Source organism: Mizuhopecten yessoensis, unplaced genomic scaffold, assembly GCF_002113885.1.
Source record: "Mizuhopecten yessoensis strain PY_sf001 unplaced genomic scaffold, ASM211388v2 scaffold1319, whole genome shotgun sequence".
NCBI classification, from domain to species: domain Eukaryota; kingdom Metazoa; phylum Mollusca; class Bivalvia; order Pectinida; family Pectinidae; genus Mizuhopecten; species Mizuhopecten yessoensis.
This window is the reverse complement of record NW_018403987.1, coordinates 35,782-56,646: the sequence shown is the minus strand read 5'-3', so window position 1 is coordinate 56,646 and position 20,865 is coordinate 35,782. Positions and strand designations below refer to the sequence as shown.

General features: G+C 35.3%; 1 protein-coding gene across 1 annotated transcript in view; it reads right to left on the bottom strand.

Moving 5' to 3' along the window:
* The window catches only part of LOC110459872 (FERM domain-containing protein 4A-like), a 127,778-nt gene extending 110,766 nt beyond the window's left edge, over positions 1 to 17,012 (bottom strand). The window contains exon 1 of the mRNA XM_021512371.1: positions 16,890 to 17,012. The gene's annotated coding sequence lies outside the window, so the exon portion shown is untranslated. The remainder of the gene's footprint in view (positions 1 to 16,889) is intronic.
* Between the last annotated feature and the right edge of the window lie 3,853 nt (positions 17,013 to 20,865).

Here is a 20,865-nt window from a genome sequence, read left to right as displayed (position 1 = left end):
ATTTACTGCACTAACATTTATGGTATCCTTTATGTAGCAATGGAATCATTTTTTTGCAACATTAGCTTGGAACAATTTCAACATTTTTGAACTCCCTGAACAAGTCACAAGCTGGTGTTTCTTTTTACTTCAGATAAAATAACATACAATTAACTGGACTTGCAAGAATTCAAAGCTGTACAAAATATTTTCACAAATTACATTTGCACAATTGCATTACATTTGTTCATGTAATTGTATGACAGCTGTGATTAAGACAGATAGGGGCCTCGGCTAAGGGGGTAAAAATACATACAGAATTTAGAATGGCCACTAAAAAAATTATTTGCTGAAAATAACTCGAAAATGGCCCAACAGCTTATAAATACATGTAGCTTTCATTCCTCAAAACTGTAAGATCAACATTTGAATCAGTTTAACACGTTGTATGATTCACAACTATATTACAAATGTACGCTTGATCTGAATTTGAATTCTAGTGCAGGGACAAATGTATCATTCAAATTATTTAAAATATACAATCAAATGTAGTATTTGAAAATCTATAAAAACTTCAAAAACAGCTTTTAATACAAATGTAAAGCATGTCTTTTCATTAAGCTGGAGTGTCTCTGCAAAGCTGTACATGCAGAAAGCCAAATGACCTTTTAACAATTCTCATTGGGGGATAATTCCAAATGGCAGCAACACACAGAAAACCATCAACAACAGAGTTGGCCTTTGAAGACCAATCCTTGTGTAACATAGTTCTTCCCATTGACATGTCTATAGACAGGTGATACCTAGAGCCTAATGTTAGGTAGTGAAGGGTCAATGATTGGTAGGCCACAACTGGTACACATCTAAACAACTGTCCAGTCAGGAGTACAGTGTTTACACTAAGGTTACAAGTGCAATACTGTAGGGTTTCCATATGTTCACATCTAAATCAATAATTCTATACACATGTACATCTGGAGGATTTTCTTCAAAACAGGATTATATAAATTCAAAAGTTAATATTTGACAAGCAATACCTTTCAAAATTTACAATCATTTTGCACTGAAATCCACATTTTCCATGTCTGTTTCACAAATTTTGCATCAGATATATATGGCTGGTCATAATAGTAGAGAAAGTAATGTTTGGTGGACTTTGTGTTGCACTATATAACTCCTTTCAATTAAAACGAAGATATCGATCTTTTGGTTAATAAATTACTCAACAAACATGAATTATTTAATTAAAGCAAATTTACTAAGATCACATTGAATGGCTGGTGTTAATATGCCTTAATGTCTGACGAGAGACTAATGTACATTATGTATACCACAAACACTGACAAAATGCTTCTCAATCTGTGGATGTTATCAATGAACAGTTTTAGACTATTGTTTGTCATCAGTGCTCATGTCCTTTGTATATAATTTGGCTTCTTCAAGTCTGATACACACTTCAAGAAGTGCATAATAATTCACTGAAAAAAACATACAAATGCATAAAACATAAATAGCAGAAAAAATGTTTGTGACTTTTAATTTGGCACAAGTCTATACATGTATATACTAGATCATCGGACTGGTTTAGTCAATTGTCAGCAGGACAAAGGGATTCCCCCCTGAGCAGACTTGATACCTATCTATTGATACTTGTCCAGTACCTATAGTATTGAGCTACCTTCCCTTAATAAATCTTAAAATACTGTTAAACTAAATTTGAATCGATGAATATCCTTTATAAGTCAAGACATTCTGCTGTACTTCACAACAGCTGTGTCTGTTCATGTCTATTGGTATATGACCCTGTTGTATGCAGGTCTGCTCCAATCTAGATTTAGCATCCTTGGCGTGCAGACACAGTAATTAATGTAAAATGAAGAGCTGAACAATAGAGACCAGTTCATTGATACAGGATGATTGAACTTCACCTTGGATCTAATAAACAAATCAGGCAATGACCACACCTTCGTCTTATAACCATCAGATGAAATGAGCTCTAAGATAGACTGATCACATATGTAGACCTTCTGGGCCCGAGTAGACAAAAGACCAGCTGGTCGGGATGGATATATATATATCTCTTCCTATTTGCCCAGAGTTCACTCTTTACAATATGGGAACCAGGAAAGGGAAAGATCTTAAGCCTGTCTGTTCGCCTTCTGGAGTAGACAAAAGACCAGTACAGGGATGGATTAATAGAATCTTTCACCCCCTTGGGAGTGAGATAGGGGAATCTCAACCTGAGGGGGAAGATTCTTTAGTTGCCAAACAGGAGGCTATGCCGAGTGTTTGGCAACTTAAGTATCTTTCCCCGAGGGTTGAGATTTCCTTATCTCACTCACAAGAGGGTGAATGATTCATTTTCTCTTACGCTGTTCTCCCATTGTGTATCATATACATAATGTAATAATAACGTTGCATGTTTTATTCAGGATTGACGTGATGTTGATGGACTGTTGACGTGACGTCATGGTATTGTTGAAGTGACGTCATACCATTGTTATGAAGAAGGGAACCAGGTTGGGGTGGAAATATCTTCTAGTAGCTCAATATTCACTCTCCTTCTCTGTTTTAGATTGACAATTCTAGATCTGTTAGCCTTCTCGACTCAAAAGACAAGGATGTAGAGGAAAGATCTCTGATAAAGGGTTAATGGATCACTATACCTCCTTCCTGTTCATTTTACATCACAGGATTGGGAACATAGGACAGCAGTACATGAAGCACCATGCAGCACAAATGACCATATGGAGATAGGGGACATAACTCCATCTCCAGGCAGGCTCTTGACAGATGTACAATGCCATTACCCCAGAAATCAGCCTTGAGACTATTTAAACATCTGGTACACTCTCATTGATTGTAGCTGATCATGACAAAGGATTAAAGTAATCTGTTTAAATCATCATATCACTGATACTGAATCAAACTATTTTTTGCAGTTGAAAATACAATGACCTGTTGATAGGGCAACTTAAACAGTGTCTTAATTTTTCCTTGGTGTTATTTATCCATCATTGCAGGTCTTGACTGATATGTATATATGTAAATATGTATGCATGTATAATTAATTAACTGAAGTTTTTCTGAAATATATTTCTGACTAGAATAAATGAACGATTATTGTCAAAATGTGTAAATTAAAATAGAATGTTATCAATCTACATCATATACATGTATGTAGAACATGACAGAAGAATATTAAATAAGAATCAACAGTTAATTGCATACATTAGATCAAGGCATTAAGAGTTTTTTTCAGTATAGAAGCTTTTCAATAAGTTACATTAAAATGCAATGATCAAAGTGAGTAGATCGATTCTAGGCAATAGAACTTCCATTCAATGTGAACCAGACCAGAAATTACAGGACGGTATGTATAATGTAAGATTGATAACAATCAGGTCACATAGGCTTTCATCTGCAATAATAACACACCAGCAGCCCACACCGTGCTGACGAGATGTACATGTCATACCTGTATTACATATTACCTGTGTTTACCTCGGTGTTACTGCAATCTCTATGGCAGATCTAGCCAAAGTACCAACATCAATACACCACCTACTTATATATGTAAACATTGCATCATTATATTTCTTGGTAAATATATCCATCCCAAACAGTATCTAGTGTGTTTTTTTTTACTCTATAGTTCTAGATGTGTAAGCCACAGGCAAACTAAAAAATAAAACATCCCTACTCCCACATGCAAAATCGGAAAAGGAGAATAACTCCTGGAAAATAATTGATGTAAAAATATCAAATATGTCGGTGGTGCCCTAACTACCAAGGGTACAGTTAATGTGTATAAAGTTTCATGAACATCTCACTTCAGACACAACCTTCCATAAGGATATCAGAAAAGGGGCATAACTCATACGATAATCATTGATATAAAAAATAAAAAATGCAAGCCCACAATTACCTCGGGTGCCAATCAAGTTGTTAAGGAGCAGTGAATGTGCTGGACAAACGTCTGTTCACAAATGAACACACACACTTGATTCCAGATTAAACCACACACCCTCCCTCCTCCATCCTTTCTAACCTTGTTGTAGGGGGTAGAAAAAGACAGAAAACAGGCCTACAGGGAACTTCCCACCAGTGTTTGTAATAACACTGTCAAGTGATTTGTATCATTACAAAGGACAAGTTAGGCCCCACAGGTGTGTGTTTGATTAGTTTGCTAAATAATATGGAACATCCGACACAGTAATAATATTTACAGCTCTATGTCCAAATTTCAATTAATAATTTATTTCAAATAAATTGGTATTGTTTTATTTTAAAACCAATACTGTGAGTTTGTAAAGCTATCCAATTTTATAATGGTATCATATAACAAATGAATGTCAGAAAGTCAAAGGAGGACAATTTCCAAACTGCCATGCTCCATATTTCTGGATTTTAACCAATCAAATCGGCAGTAGGTGTAATATCAACCAGTTGATAAACACTTGTTTTAACCTTCAGCGTTTTATAGATGGCCGGTTGACGGTTGATAGACAGGGGCAATTGCGATAGAAATCAAATTCCTTAATTATAACAGACACAAAATAAATGTAATTGTAAATATTTCGCAACTTTTTAAACAAATCACTTGCACTATCAGTGAATAAAAGCTCCCAGGTTGGCATCAAGCTTAGGATAATCCATATGAAAACTAAATAACCCCTTGACGGAGGCTAACCTCATTACGGTGGATCCAGAGTCTGCTGGATATGTACGGTGGATCCAGAGTCTGCTGGATATGTACGAAAATGTACGATTCAGGACGAAGTTCTGGCCAAATTGTTACTGGCACACCGGGGTCGTCAGTGTTCAGTGTTACTGGCACACCGGGGTCGTCAGTGTTCAGTGTTACTGGCACACCGGGGTCGTCAGTGTTCAGTGTTACTGGCACACCGGGGTCGTCAGTGTTCAGTGTTACTGGCACACCGGGGTCGTCAGTGTTCAGTGTTACTGGCACACCGGGGTCGTCAGTGTTCAGTGTTACTGGCACACCGGGGTCGTCAGTGTTCAGTGTTACTGGCACACCGGGGTCGTCAGTGTTCAGTGTAACAGTAACAAACTTACCTCCCATTAAAGCCCCCTCCCTAACAATCTAGTGATCTCTCAGAAACAGTTGTATATGGGGATGAGAACTAAACTGGTAATGGCAGTTGTTGTTAGTGCTTACCCTGGCCATTACATACCAAACACCAGTCAGCTAGTACGTGTGGAAGTATGATACCATTGTACTGACATACTACCCCCGCTTTGCCTTCCTGTTACCAGTATATATCTCCATAAACTGGTCCTATGCAACAAGCCGACCAATTTCATTGACCAGATGACTGAATTGAGTTAAGAATATTGATAGAAATTTGTCATTATTAACTCATATATCTTGAAATATCCCAATCATCTCTTAAGTCATGATTGGTTCCTACCAATTTATATTGATAGAGTAGTTTTGTCATTATGAACTTATCTCGGTAGATATTTTGAGTTATGCCAATTATCTCTAAGTCTTTCGTAGGTCCCCTGGCAATCGATGTTCTGCCCATCTGTATTTTACTCAGATATATTGCAAATCCTGTTCAATATATATAAATTCATTTTCCCTATCATTCTGACAACCAGTAATGATATTTGATGGTACTGTATACATGTAGGTATGATACTGGCCTTGAGGAATATTAATTTTTATGTAACTTATAGAAAAAAGTTGTTCTGAAGATGAAATTTTTATAGAAATATAATTGGTACATTATGTTTTAATATGAAAAAGGCATTCATGGCAAAGACTATGTAATTATCTCAGTGTTTCCCAAAAGCACTGGACTGTTGGATAACCGAGTAAACATCTACACAGGAAGAGTCTGATCCTAGATGTCTGATCGTCATTTGTCTCAACTTTTAGTTTATGATTTCATTGTTGATAAATTATTTGGTTCAATATATTGACACCATAGTGTGCAGTTGTGTACTCTTTCATTTATACATGAACAAAACATTTTGATTGGTCCTACAAAACTTGTCCCGTGAAAATCTAGTACAGTATATAATCTCAATATAGTGCCCCTGGATTCATTGCACCTTATAAATTTCCCTCAAGTTAGCACCACACCTCTTTCCAGCGCCAAACTTTCTCTGAACAAATGGGGGCAGTATAATGATATTTTACGGTTATGTCTTGAGAGAGTGGAAATTATTTTTGGACATTGCTATATCGTGCATCACCAATGCATCAATCTCTGGTTACATGATCATGACCTCTGCCACTTATATATGTACACATATCTTGTACTTATTTCGGAGTGATAGCATCAATAATTGTGCTTTTAGAATTGTGTCAAAACAGTAATGCTGAAACGCCTACTTTGAAGCCTACAGGGTCATTGAGTTATGATGAAATGATAAAACCTAAACTTTGATCCTGGGGAGTTCCATAACATAATTGATTTTTTCTCTGTTTTCTATCATCACTAATCAAGCATTTAAATCTGTAGATCCAGAGGTGAGGAGAGGAAGTGTCTGATCCTCCTCCTCCTCCTGTGGCCTACATTTACAAGCTTTCTCCTAGCCTCTACTCCCTACCCTCTATCTACATACAGTCTCCCCTAGGTATACTCCACACATCTCTCCACCTACAGAGAGACCACAGGAGAAAGTACAACCGGACAGCTGGTAATATTTGCATGTCAATCAAACATAGAGTATCTGCTCTGTGACTTACAGCTAAAAAACCTAGGATAATGGGCATTGTACATCCATCACAGCAGCCGCACAGACCATCACAGGGTCAACAATCTGCCTGGTTTGGTTAATCACTTCTACACATCATCAGGTATCATAAAACCGTCTGATCAATTACAGCAAACCCTTATTTCTACCACTGGATATTTACACATACCAAAGCCATTAACTTTATAGCCAAATTAATATGATTTTTATATCATATCTAATGAAAATTATTTATTTGTCCCAGCTGAGTATTAACTATCCCGTTTTTATACATACTCCAACACCATTTCAAGATTATACCAAATACAAACAGACTCCTTCAATGTTTTAAGATTAAGGTCAAGGCCAACGATAACTGTACAGAAGTATTCCATTTCAGAGTTGTTTTGTTACACATGGATTATTCTCCTCTATTTGTAGAAGATAAAGCAATAAAAATGAGCTTTCCTGGTTAAGAGTTACTTCCCTTGTCAAAAATATTCATCTCTCATTTTAATGCTGTGCATTTTTAATTCCTATAATTTTATAAAATGCATCACAAGATAGGATTTCTATAGAATACTACTGTAGAAAAGGACTTACAGAAATATTTCACAATAATGACAATGAAAATATACGATGGCTTGATGGAACTATTAACCTTATAGGTATCAATTCTCACTGATAAAAAAAACACAAAATGTTAATGAGTGTTTCTATGACATAAATTCAAATGAAGTAAATATTGCAATCCTAGTGGTTATGATATATATGTAGGGAAACCTGCTCTGTTTAGTTTCCTTTTTGTCTAGCTATATGTATAAGTAATTCACGATAATTTTGTGTTTTATTTACTGATTTGTCATGGATACAACACAAGACTAGAAACTCCTGCCAAAACAATGATACTTTGCAGAGACAACAACTTCTACAATTGTAAGCTGCACACCCTTTTCTCCCGACAGAGGCCAGCTCCTGCCAAGTTCATGCATGTAGTGTAAGATAACTCTGTAGAGGAGATGCCAAAACACCGAAACATTTACAATATGAACAGGCTGTCAATATTTCATAAACTTTTGCCAAAAATATATATATTATTATAACGTAGATGAAATTCTTGTACAGGATCCGTTTCTCAAGCACGTTAGATCTGTCAGTAAGTTCTCATGAGGATTGAGTGTGGAATTTTGAGATGGCTCGCATCAGCTGTGCGTTGCGATACCATTACAGTGCTGCAGTCTGCCTGTAATGGTTGACTTGATGCGCTGCTGAAATGCACAGCAGACTGTGCTGACCAGATCAAAGGATCCTGTGGTAAATAATGCATCATGTGCAGTAAAACAACCTGTACAGGAACATCTTATGAAGCTGTATTACCTACAGTAAATTATACATCACTCAATCGGCTCTACAGTACGAACGGACCTATATACAATGCCCAGGCTACTACCTATCTCTACCCTCAGTAGACATTCAACTTTACAACACAAATAGGAATTTGATTTATTTATTACCTTACTACCTGTTCATACAATAGGTAGAATTTCCTTAACTTACCAACAGTACAGTCATCAAACTCATCCTTACATTAATGTAACCAATATCTGCAATACAATTGGGCGAGCATGGAAAGACAAAATTTAACTGAATCAAATAAGGGACAAAACTCAATAATATCTTTATATACTCTATAATTTTCTCTTCATAGCAAACAATCTACTCATCGCAGTGCAACTTTATTGACAAAAAAACAGTTAATTTCCTATGATTATTTCCTGTAGGTATTAGAACTTTTCCCTAACAAAACTAAAATATTTCAGAAAATGATTTTTTTATTAAGATTATTTTATTAAGGACCAATTTCAAAGGCATTTTTATCACAGTTATAAGATATTGATCTTGACATATTATGCCTGCATGAAGATTTTTGTCTACATTTCAGTCTATATATATACAAAATATAATAGTTTCCACCATAAAAATGCCTTTTGCTAATCATGGTGTTTTCACGAAACCTACAATACATACACAGGGGCGGTTCCATGATTTCCTAAAAGGGGGGGCCGAGAAATTTTTCTCAATAGTCAACGGTGTGCTGCGAAAGGCAGCAGCCCGAGCGCGTAGTGCGAGGAGGGGGAGGGTACAGACCCCCTCCCCGTAAGGGGGGTTTGGGGGATCTCCCCCCAAAAAAATGTGTTTTCTAGAACGTCTCAGAAGCGATTTCACGTGTTCTGAGGATTGTTTTTATGTTTAATTAACAATAAGAAAAAAACATATTTTAAGTATGGCCCAAAGACTTTTTTTGTGTACTGGAAAGAAAATTAAAGTTTCGGTTCAAATTCTCTATCAAAAGCGTGTTTTAGAAGTCAGATGGTATTATTATAGGGGCAACCTGGTGATGACAAATGTATGAATCCACAGGGGGCTTGTTCATTATTACCTAATTTGGCGTCCCGCCCGCAAGGGGGATACGAGAGGTCCACCGTCAAAATACAAATCTAGTCTTCAGACATTGTACGTTTGTCGTACAAAAGAACAAATAACACCATAACATCGTTGCTGTTTAATTTCTTTCTCATGGCATCACTAAGTTGCTAAACAAACGGTAAGTTCAAATCAGTGCGACACCCAAGGCCACTAGCTATATACAGGGGTGTTTCTAGGATATTTGAAAGAGGGGGGGGGGGCGTAAGTTTTGAACCTTTTTTTTGCTAAAAAACATAAAATAATTGTGAAATGCACTAATGTAACGGTTCCTGACTTGGAGCATGTATATTTTATAGTTGAAGTGTCATGGTTTGACATTTTTTTTATCAGAGTATGTCTTTAATTAATGAATATGATAAGTGCCATATTCAATACAATATTAGCAGATTACGATAAAAAAAAAATCTTTTTTTTTTTGAAAATTTAAGGGGGGGGGGGGGGGTACGCCCATTACGCCCCCATCTGGACCCGCCCCTGATATAGGTTCGCGTTTTATAATTGTTGACTAATTCACTAGTGTAGACAATGATATATCTGAAATGTCCACGCTGATTAACTCATGTAAGGGCGTGCATATTACCAACGGTGGTACATTTGCTAAGCTATCTGGTTAAAATGGTACAACTTAGGAGGCACATTCGCCTTTAAATTTAATTTAAAATTATCATACTTGTAAGTACAGTATATCATCTCATTCTGGTACGTACAACTTATTACTACGTACACAATAGTATGCTGTGTGAAGATACTTTCTTGTACGTACACGATGGTAAGCTATAAGTACCACAATGAGATATTATGTTGTACATACAAGATAGTTAAACAGTTCCAACAATATATATAATACCAAAATAATTGAATGGATATGTTTAGTCGATTATACATAATATTGTCAGCCGAAAAAAACCTTTATGTTCTTGTATAATGATATGATTAATATCGCCCGGGCGGTTAGGAAGGTTACAATAAAAAGTATTAAGTTGCAACTTGGGGTTTTGCGGAGGTGGTAAAATAAAAAACACACTTTAGGGTCAAGATACAAAGTAGACGAGCGTAGAGATGCCAACAAATATTGTTTTAATAAAGAAAATATAGTAAAAATATCAGATAACGGAAACCCACAATATTTGCTAGGATGCCGTATGGGATGTGTGGGGCGTAGGCCCCGATTTTTTTTATGCAAGCTCCGTGCATTATTTGATGCATTTTAAAATGTTAATATGTTCCCATTCCCGGTCAATCAGACCATTATGGGCCGGCCCTGAAAAGGTCAGTCCGCCGCCAAAAGGGGGGGCCGGGGCCGGGTGTGCCCCCCCCCCCCCCTAAATCCGCGCCTGATACACCGTTTAATTTCAGCAATACATGTACTAGTCTGTATTTCATGTAGATGATAGCTTGTTAATAGGCTTGCTTTTGCCATTAAAGCATGTACAACAACATTACACCAAATCATTTCATCAGTTTAAGCTAACTACAAAATTACTGTTGAACATTTCAGAAATAGGAGCAAAAACTTCACAGATTGAATGATTAGATACATAATTTAGAAAAATATTACAGTAAATCTATTTTGATTTATATTTGTCGTTCAGACAACTTACTCAAATTCCATGCAGAACCCATCCTACAAGGTAAACATAAGCCAATCTGTATCTTTATTAATTAGCTAACAGTTGCTTTGCCAGGAATCCCTGAGATAAGGGAGCTAACTCCATATTCTGGTAATTTATCAAATGTTATCTCGACTGACAAGGTTAAATACACCACTTTCTGCTGTACACTGATCAAGTACATGTATATAAACATTGTGGTTTGATAGAAAGGAAATTTGTAAGTTTTTTTCCTGTTGGATTTTTGTTTTCAACAGGTACATACAACGGACAGAGATAATTGTACCAAAAAGGGAGGATGAGATTATGTTGCTACTTGCAGATGTAGTCATACATGAATCAAGGACTCAAAGGGTATGTAAGTATGCAACGTCTATTCTAAATTTCTGTTTCCTTGTTCATTAAATTCTATAAATAAATTTTAAATCAATCAATTCACAATATTTCCTCTAAAAATACTGTCAGCTTTAATTTGTTGGTCTCAGATTAAGAGAGTAGATTGTTTTCACAGAGATTGCAAACAGAACAATCCATAGAAATTGTTAAAAAAAAGCATATTTCAAAATAAACTTTAAAACACATACCAGGGTACATTTAACCCTTGCTCCAATCTGATGGAAATGAATTAAATTAAGTTAAACAAATAGTTAAATCAAAGTCAGTAAACTGAAATATTGATTCAAGTGACCTACATTTGATACTGGGTAGTACTCCTCAAGATGTATCTATAATTCCATATATGAAGTTTGATGACAAACTCATAGTGTAAGACTAGAGTAATGGAGCTAAATGAAAACTTCAAGGCGCTATGAACAAAATTGATGGACTGACTAACAAAAAAATCACGACAAGCACTTAATGATCTCTCCCCTGTCAGTGCCAACATTATCACACTTGTACTTCAACTCATGGTAACCAAAAATAATTGATTCAAAGGTGATGTCTAGTTAAAAATATTTGTGTCCTCAAAACCAACCAAATTAATTAATACCAGAATGCATTTGTAGGAAAAACTCTTGTGTGTCCTGTCCTAGCTAAAGAGTTGTGTACACCAGTATATCAGTACAATTGTAGTTGTGTCCCCTGTCCTAGCTAAAGAGTTGTGTACACCAGTATATCAGTACAATTTTAGTTGTGTCCCCTGTCCTAGCTAAAGAGTTGTGTACACCAGTATATCAGTACAATTGTAGTTGTGTACCCTGTCCTAGCTAAAGAGTTGTGTACACCAGTATATCAGTACAATTTTAGTTGTGTCCCCTGTCCTAGCTAAAGAGTTGTGTACACCAGTATATCAGTACAATTTTAGTTGTGTCCCCTGTCCTAGCTAAAGAGTTGTGTACACAGGTATATCAGTACAATTGTAGTTGTGTCCCCTGTCCTAGCTAAAGATTTGTGTACTCCGGTATATCAGTCCAATTGTAGTTGTGTCCCCTGTCCTAGCTAAAGAGTTGTGTACACCAGTATATCAGTACAATTGTAGTTGTGTACCCTGTCCTAGCTAAAGAGTTGTGTACACCAGTATATCAGTACAATTGTAGTTGTGTACCCTGTCCTAGCTAAAGAGTTGTGTACACCAGTATATCAGTACAATTTTAGTTGTGTCCCCTGTCCTAGCTAAAGAGTTGTGTACACCGGTATACCAGTACAATTGTAGTTGTGTCCTCTGTACTAGTGAAGTCACTTTCAAATATGTATGTGTTAAAATTATGCATAAGTTTTAAAATAAAATTCTCACTAGAGCCAGATTTTGTGTGTGCAGCTTAATTCAACACGAACCAAGCTATAAAATTCACAATCTATTCCAATGGGCCTGAACAAGAGTTACAATGTACATAACTTTTCAAAAATGCAACTATAACACTTCAAAACTCCAGTGAACATTAAATACAACGTAGTATCATAATATTATATCTATAAAGTCTGAAATTTGGAACCAAGCTTATTTTTGTGATTATTTACATTTTCAACTTCATCAACAACTTTCAAATGTATTCTGCTGTAATGTCATTTGGCCAAGAAACTGATCAGCTTCAGTGGTAAATAGTAGCCAGGCAAAAAAATCTTATTAGTGGATAGATATAGCTAGCAAACTAAAATTACTCATGATATCAGGTGCAAGTGCTTGCGGTAGGCTGAAGACAACTAGAGTATTCTCCCTTTGGTTGACTGACCCAAGCATGAAATACTATATGTAGCCATCAAATTTCCTTTAACAGTAACTCATTGATAAAAAACAATTGTGAGATGTTGCAAAATATACAGAGCATTTGTCAGAACAGCACAGATTGCGTGTGATAATTCTGATGGTATTTTAGGGAAAATAATTTTGGAAACTTTTGATAAAATTTAAGGAAATTACTACTTTAAAGTTTAAAAGAAGATGACCAATATATCTTACATCTAGTGCATCTGTCAGGGTCATAAAGCTGGTTGAGTCATCACCGAACACACAAATAATCAAATTAATCATATGGTTAACCGGTACATTATGTAACAGTATTTTATGAATAAACAAGAAATGAACTTCCTTCACATCACATTTTTTTGTGTATATCTGAAGCACGGTGTATTGTAGATCCCTGTTTCAATGACAGACATTCACAAGCCTTAGATGACAATCTTTTTGTATGCAAACAAATGTCTTTATCCATTATATACCTTTTGTTGCCTTGCAACTCGCATGTTAACAAGATACATTTCGTACCTTACTAAATGTAAAGTGATATCCGCAAGGAACAAAGGGGCTTATAATGTTTCCATCAATATATCACCGACTTGGCAGCCTGGTCTCTGGCATACAAATTATCCCATCTCTCTGGACAATACTGTATCATATGTGGACGGTAACTACATTATACATGAGGAAGGTTTAGATTTCCAATATCAGTGGTACAAGGCTCAATTTCAGGCACAGTCAAGAAAATGCAAACTACTGATCAAAATTAAACTTTCCTTTTATATGATGAAAACCGCTTATATATCTGAATTAGGTTTTCTATAAGTAGTTTTGAAAGCACTTTGAATGAATTTTCCTGTCAACAGAAGATCACAGAACATGAATTAAAATGACTAACTGGAATACAGTTAGTATTTTCCATGTACTTACCCCCACACAACACATATCATGTATAACATTAAATCCTTGATAAGCCCTTGTGTCTTGTGATTTGATTTTTAAATACATTCAAAATCTTCTGTTAAGTTTAAAAGTTTAAATCATTCTGATTTAAAAGATTGACTTCTAAACATTGAGCTGCTTTTTTCCTTTTAATTTTCACTTTTATGTTTTATAAATCATCATACTTTTATTGTGTGAATTAAGGACTAATAGTGGTTGTATTATTTACTTGTTCCCCTGTGCATTCAAACTCATAATACATGTATTCTTAATATATGCTCTTAATAATTGTCTCCTGTTCACTATTTTGCCCTTATGGGGCAACTGACACCCATATTTTTAGGAATCTCTTGCCAATTCCGAAATCTTGACTGGAACACTTTAGTGGTTGGCTGTCTTACATTTCTTATTTACTAAAAATAATTAAAACAACAATATTGGGTAAGGTTAAAGACTTACAGGTTTGTACAACATCAAGTTAGGTTATCTTTGATTACAAATTGGTCAAAAAATGACAACATTGTGTAAGGGCCATGAAATATCATTTTGTGTCTAACTAAAATTTTGTCATAGTTTTTCCTGCATCATTACATTTTTTTGGGTGAAAAATATGGGTTAAATGCCAAAATACATAAGGTTTCAGTATGTGTTCTGTATGTAGGTTTCATTGTTTACAGTATTACATATTCACAAATCAATGCAGATGTTTAGTAGGTATTATATATACAAAATTGTACAAAGATGCATCTTTACCAACTAAGCACTGTTTATAATGATAATTACATGACAAACACTTTAATAACTAATGATAAAAGTAGATGTGGTGATCTTCTGTTTGTTCTAGGTTTCTTTATTTCTGTGTATATACTGTGTACAACCCATATACAAGGACAGCAGTGTTTGTTGCATGTCTCCACCCCAACCAGCGTAAGTGACCTGTCTATGTTTACTTTGTATCTTATCGTGACCCTAAACAGGCCTTACATTGTGATAAACGGATGTACCATGCAATACACCATAAGCAATGACAATATCCAGGTTTTACATAAATGCAACAACATACATGTACATTATGTGTATGTGTAGTTTTTTTTATATTTAAAACATTCACACAATAAAGCTTGTTCACAACTACAGAATATGTAGTTGTTTATTATTAGCATCAAGGTAATATATAAATGTAGCAGCAATATCCTTAATTATCATCTTTTATAAGTCCTAACTTTAAATTCCAAAAAGGTATAATTATCGATTTTTAATTTTTTTTAATGATTCTTAAATTAATATTCTACTCCTGAATTTCTATAAGACTAAAAACATTTTCTAATCCATTAATATTGTCAAATAATGTTTATGCTTAATGTTGCTGTTATAAAATAAATTAATTGCCTGTCCTATATAAAACAGCTAGTGCCTATATATAGACAGTGACAGTCATATACCTAAAAATAACATTTAATGCATAATTTTGATTAAAATCATCTGATATTATAAAACACTATATATATTTATATATATATGCTCATACAAAATGCAATTTAGTACAAAATAATATTACCCAATTAGTCTATAATATTAAATCAGGTCAATAATCTTAGATAAAACTCTGTTAAATATGGTATTCCAGTATTTAGGAAAGACAGTTAGACTTCAAATTTTTATTTTTAAAAGAACAATGTATGAAACAAAATCTATTAATAACTCACACACAAATACTAAATGAACGAATAGTGTTCTCTTTGGTAGATAACATCATAAATCAATAGCCAGGTCATCGTAATTTGTGAGTTCGCATCCCATCTGATAACACACAACCCAGTGTTGGGTTTTATCATACCAGTGTTGTTTGATGATTACAAGTGTAATCAATACAGCAGCATTGTTAACTTTTTGTAAGGTATTTATCAAGATTGTAATAGACACCACAACATCCTTGACGGTATATATTTTACATATCACCATTTGACATGCACATTTTTGTGCAGTCAACAAGTAAGACAGACAAAGATGTTTACGTTGTCCTCCTGATGTCCTGTGATAGGATATATACATTGACACAAAACTTCTGGTTTTACACCCACATAACACCACAATTAATGGTTGTTATAATACCACACAATAACAAATGACAAGTTGGTTTGTGCATATAGCGTGACAGCGTTATACTATTCATCATATTTAAACGTGTTGTTTAAAGAGATAACAAATATGTGTCACGCTCTGTCAAGCACTAATAACCTGCATAAAGGTAAAGAAGTCAATGTGTACATTAATATTTGTAAGGTTGATACTTTTTGCCTGAATATACATGTACAATACATATATACACTCAATACAGTGTACCCTTAGTTGAAGTAATACATAGTTTTAAATAATAAATTAAAAAGTTGCGACAGAGGCCTGGGATAATTCAGTACACACGATTCTCACCTATATGTTATAAAGTACTTGATTTCATTTTCAGTGCTGTAGAGCCTACATGTAATAAATACATGTCCCTGTCAAAACAAATTATCTCCTTTCATGTATCAGCTGCAAACAGCTGACATGGAGGTCAGTGTAGTAAGGGATGCTGTCATTGACAACACACGTGCACTACTGCCCGAGTCTACATCTTGCGCTGTCCTTACATGATACAGCGTCTGTGTGGAACACGATGATTCATGCACGCACGCATGCATGACAAAACTGTCTTTCATCATGTGTTGTATTCTGGTTAGTTATGACAACGCACAATAATAAAGAAAACATATACGTACATAACAATAAGGAATCTGTTATATATTACCGCATAGAAGAAGTAGATGGCCACAGATATACAACAGGTAGGACCTAGATATATCAACAATAGCCGAACTTTAAATTGACTGCTGTAAACAATAACGTGATATGAGTCAGGTGTACCGAGGGTTTGGGGTAGGACACATTCCGTACAGTGAAAACAACAACTCGGTGCGATATTGAGATGCATAAATATACCATACCTTGTGTTAGGGATCTTCAAACCGGTGTTAAATCTTCAAGACATGATTGATCAGCATTCGAACTTGCTCGCTGGTAACAAATCTGGCCGCCATTCTCTTGATTTACTTCCGTTCATGCGCACGCATCGAGTACCTGTAAGGGAAACCCCGGATGAGAGAATTTCCCAAGAGGTCTAAGGGGCTTGTAAATCATGATGTATCTACATTGTGATTGACACAAACATATTTAATGAGTTGTTTTCTGGTATTTTCCAGATGTTAATAGAAACTTTTAACAAAAATGGTACCTAAAGTGAATATTGTTACTCCTAGTAACATTGGAAGATGTAAATATCTTCAATAAGATTCATTTGTTCGGAAATATGTTATATCAAACTTTTACTTTATACGCGCACACATACGCAAAACATCCGCCAACCAGTACAATAAATCGGCATTAACAGATCACGCTAACACCAACATTCACATCGTCGATTGGGACAATGCCAAGATAGCTAAAAGGTAACAACATACGAAAACGGGACAAACCAAGAAGCAATCAAAATCAGGAGAATAGAGACAGGGAGAAGACCAGCTGGTTAATCCCGGCGATATGTACTGACCTGATTGGAGATGGGGTTAGATCTACACCCTGCCAGTAACTTTTTCGACACAGTGTGTATACACTCTTTATCCCGGGTCGAGTGACATATGAAATATGCAATTTCGTCACATCGTTGTGCAGGTAAACAATACAAATCGCTCACTCAGTCATAGCTTGACAAAGGGACCAGCCGTCCTTGAAACGTTGCGACACGTTTGATACGTGCACTGTTTATGTATAAAATAAAACTTTGATATGCATATATCTATTTTTTTCTGATTAATTACGGTCTTTAATATTGGCTATTGTGTAAATGAAATTCATCGATAGCAATACTGTGGAAAAATAGAACCAGCAATGATTTCGAACAATTGGGTTTTTGTCAAGAGCATGTATACATTTTTAGTTTATCTTTTTTATGGACTATTTTTTATTCATTTATTTCATATCTTCACACTTTTTCATCTAAACTGAACCACTAAATACACAAAAGCAATATCCTTCATCCTTTGGTGACGACATTTGTATTCTAAGTTCAAAGTCTCATAATTTCTACTCTCTAATCCGACCAATCAGATTACTTTAATCTATGTACTGCTTGCACTTTCATTTGAGGGTGAAGCAGACGGACAGACAGACAGACAGACAGACCGACGGGCAGTACTGGTTCTCCATAATATATATGGGACTGATGTTTATAAAGCAGCTCTTTCGAAATACACATATTGTGTAAATGGGTTGCATAAAATGTATATCTAAGTATTGCATAGGGTCTATTTCGCTATGTCGAATTGTCTTTATATTCTGAAAGAGTTTAAAAGCTTCATAAATAAACTTTGATACAGTTCTGTACGGTACAGTGACATTTAAACTTTGATACCGTTCTGTACGGTACAGTGACATTTAAACTTTGATACAGTTCTGTACGGTACAGTGACATTTAAACTTTGATACAGTTCTGTACGGTTCCTTGACATTTAAACTTTGATACAGTTCTGTACGGTACAGTAACATTTAAACTTTGATACAGTTCTGTACGGTACAGTGACATTTAAACTTTTATACCGTTCTGTACGGTACAGTGATATTTAAACTTTGATAAATTTCTGTACGGTACAGTGACATTTAAACTTTGATACCGTTCTGTACGGTACAGTGACATTTAAACTTTGATACAGTTCTGAACGGTACAGTGACATTTAAACTTTGATACAGTTCTGTACGGTACAGTGACATTTAAACTTTGATACCGTTCTGTACGGTACAGTGACATTTAAACTTTGATACCGTTCTGTACGGTACAGTGACATTTAAACTTTGATACCGTTCTGTACGGTACAGTGACATTTAAACTTTGATACCGTTCTGTACGGTACAGTGACATTTAAACTTTGATACCGTTCTGTACGGTACAGTGACATTTAAACTTTGATACCGTTCTGTACGGTACAGTGACATTTAAACTTTGATACCGTTCTGTACGGTACAGTGACATTTAAACTTTGATACCGTTCTGTACGGTACAGTGACATTTAAACTTTGATACCGTTCTGTACGGTACAGTGACATTTAAACTTTGATACCGTTCTGTACGGTACAGTGACATTTAAACTTTGATACCGTTCTGTACGGTACAGTGACATTTAAACTTTGATACCGTTCTGTACGGTACAGTGACATTTAAACTTTGATACAGTTCTGTACGGTACAGTGACATTTGTCGTTGTGACACTTACATGATTGAGTGTAGTCACCTAACAGGCATGACTCATTATAACTGTTAAAACATTGGGTGTTTCTGGACCAATGTTTGTATTACTCAGGGGCTAGTATCGTTAAAACTGTTAAAACATTGGGTCAGGTGTTTCTGGACCAATGTTTGTATTACTCAGGGGCTAGTATCGTTATAACTATTGAAACATTGGGTGTTTCTAGACCAATGTTGGTATTACTCAGGGGCTAGTATCGCTATAACTATTAAAACATTGGGTGTTTCTAGACCAATGTTTGTATTATTCAGGAGCTAGTATCGTTATAACTATGAAAACATATGGTGTTTCTAGACCAATTTTTGTATTACTCAGCGGCTAGTATTATTAAACTGATAAAACGTTGGATGTTTCTGGAATATTTTTTGTATTTCTCAGGGGCTTGCATCGTTATTCAACTGTTAAAACATGGAGTGTTTCTGGACCAACTTTTGTATTATTCAGGGGCTTGTATCGTTGTATATCGGGGAACGATGTTTATTAAACTATAATACACTATGGATATCATGCATAAAGGAAATTCATACAAATGTTTACTGAGGAACATTTTTGAATTGTAAGATAACGAAAATGTTAAATGCTTGAAAATGGCAGTTTCCCTATAAACTCATTATATTAGCAGATAGCTGACAAGACGAAGTGGCTATTCCACGTACTACACAGAAAACTTATGCTGTGATATTCTTTACATGTAACCTAAAATCAGACAGTGGTATTACCGAGTCCTGTGTGAAAGGAAGGACAAGTTTAAACTCTCTTATAGGTGTAGGCATTCACGCTAATGGACTTAATCCTGCAACTAGTTGTAATATAGTAAAATCTGTTGTTTATCCATGTATGCTATATGGAAGCGAACTTTGGAACGTTTATACCAATAAATCTGTTGAAGAATTAGAACTCACTCATAGATATGTCTGTAGGCGTTGTATTGGACTACCGAAAACGTCATCAACTGTTGTAACTTCACAATGTTTAGGAGTTTTTAACATCTGGAGGGTGGTAGAAGTTAAAAAACTGCTATTTCGGAATAGGTTGTGTTTAGGAAATGTAAAGTTTGTATGGAAGTCTTTGTTTATTATTAGATTATGCCAGTTCATGTTTGGCAAACTGTCCGCTGTACAAATAGGATTTATTTCAGATGTGTTCAGCATCATGAAACAGTTTATTATAGAATCGTTTTTGATTGACTTTTTAACCAACATATCTGTACCTCCAAAATTATGCTGGAAACGTTTTATTAAAAGATTTATTTCAGATTTTTATCATATACAGTGGGGAGATGCACTATCTACAAAAGCGGAATTGCGTCGTTATTCTGCCATACACAGTTATCAGGGAATCAACCCCATATTAGAACTGAGTACCAAGCAAAAATCGCATAAATGCATGTGGCAGTTAATAGAGCTAATGAAATATTCATTTATATTTGAACGCGATATTGTATTATGTAAACTTTATGGTAAATCTACTGCTGATATTGTTTTTCATTTTCTTTCTGATTGTCCGAAATTGTTTAAAACGCGTGACCTAATGATGGATGGTGTGGTGAATGCTTTAGAAGTTTCCTCCTATATTTCATTTACAAACTTCGAGGATGAAACCCAATGCAGTTTCTTATTAGGAG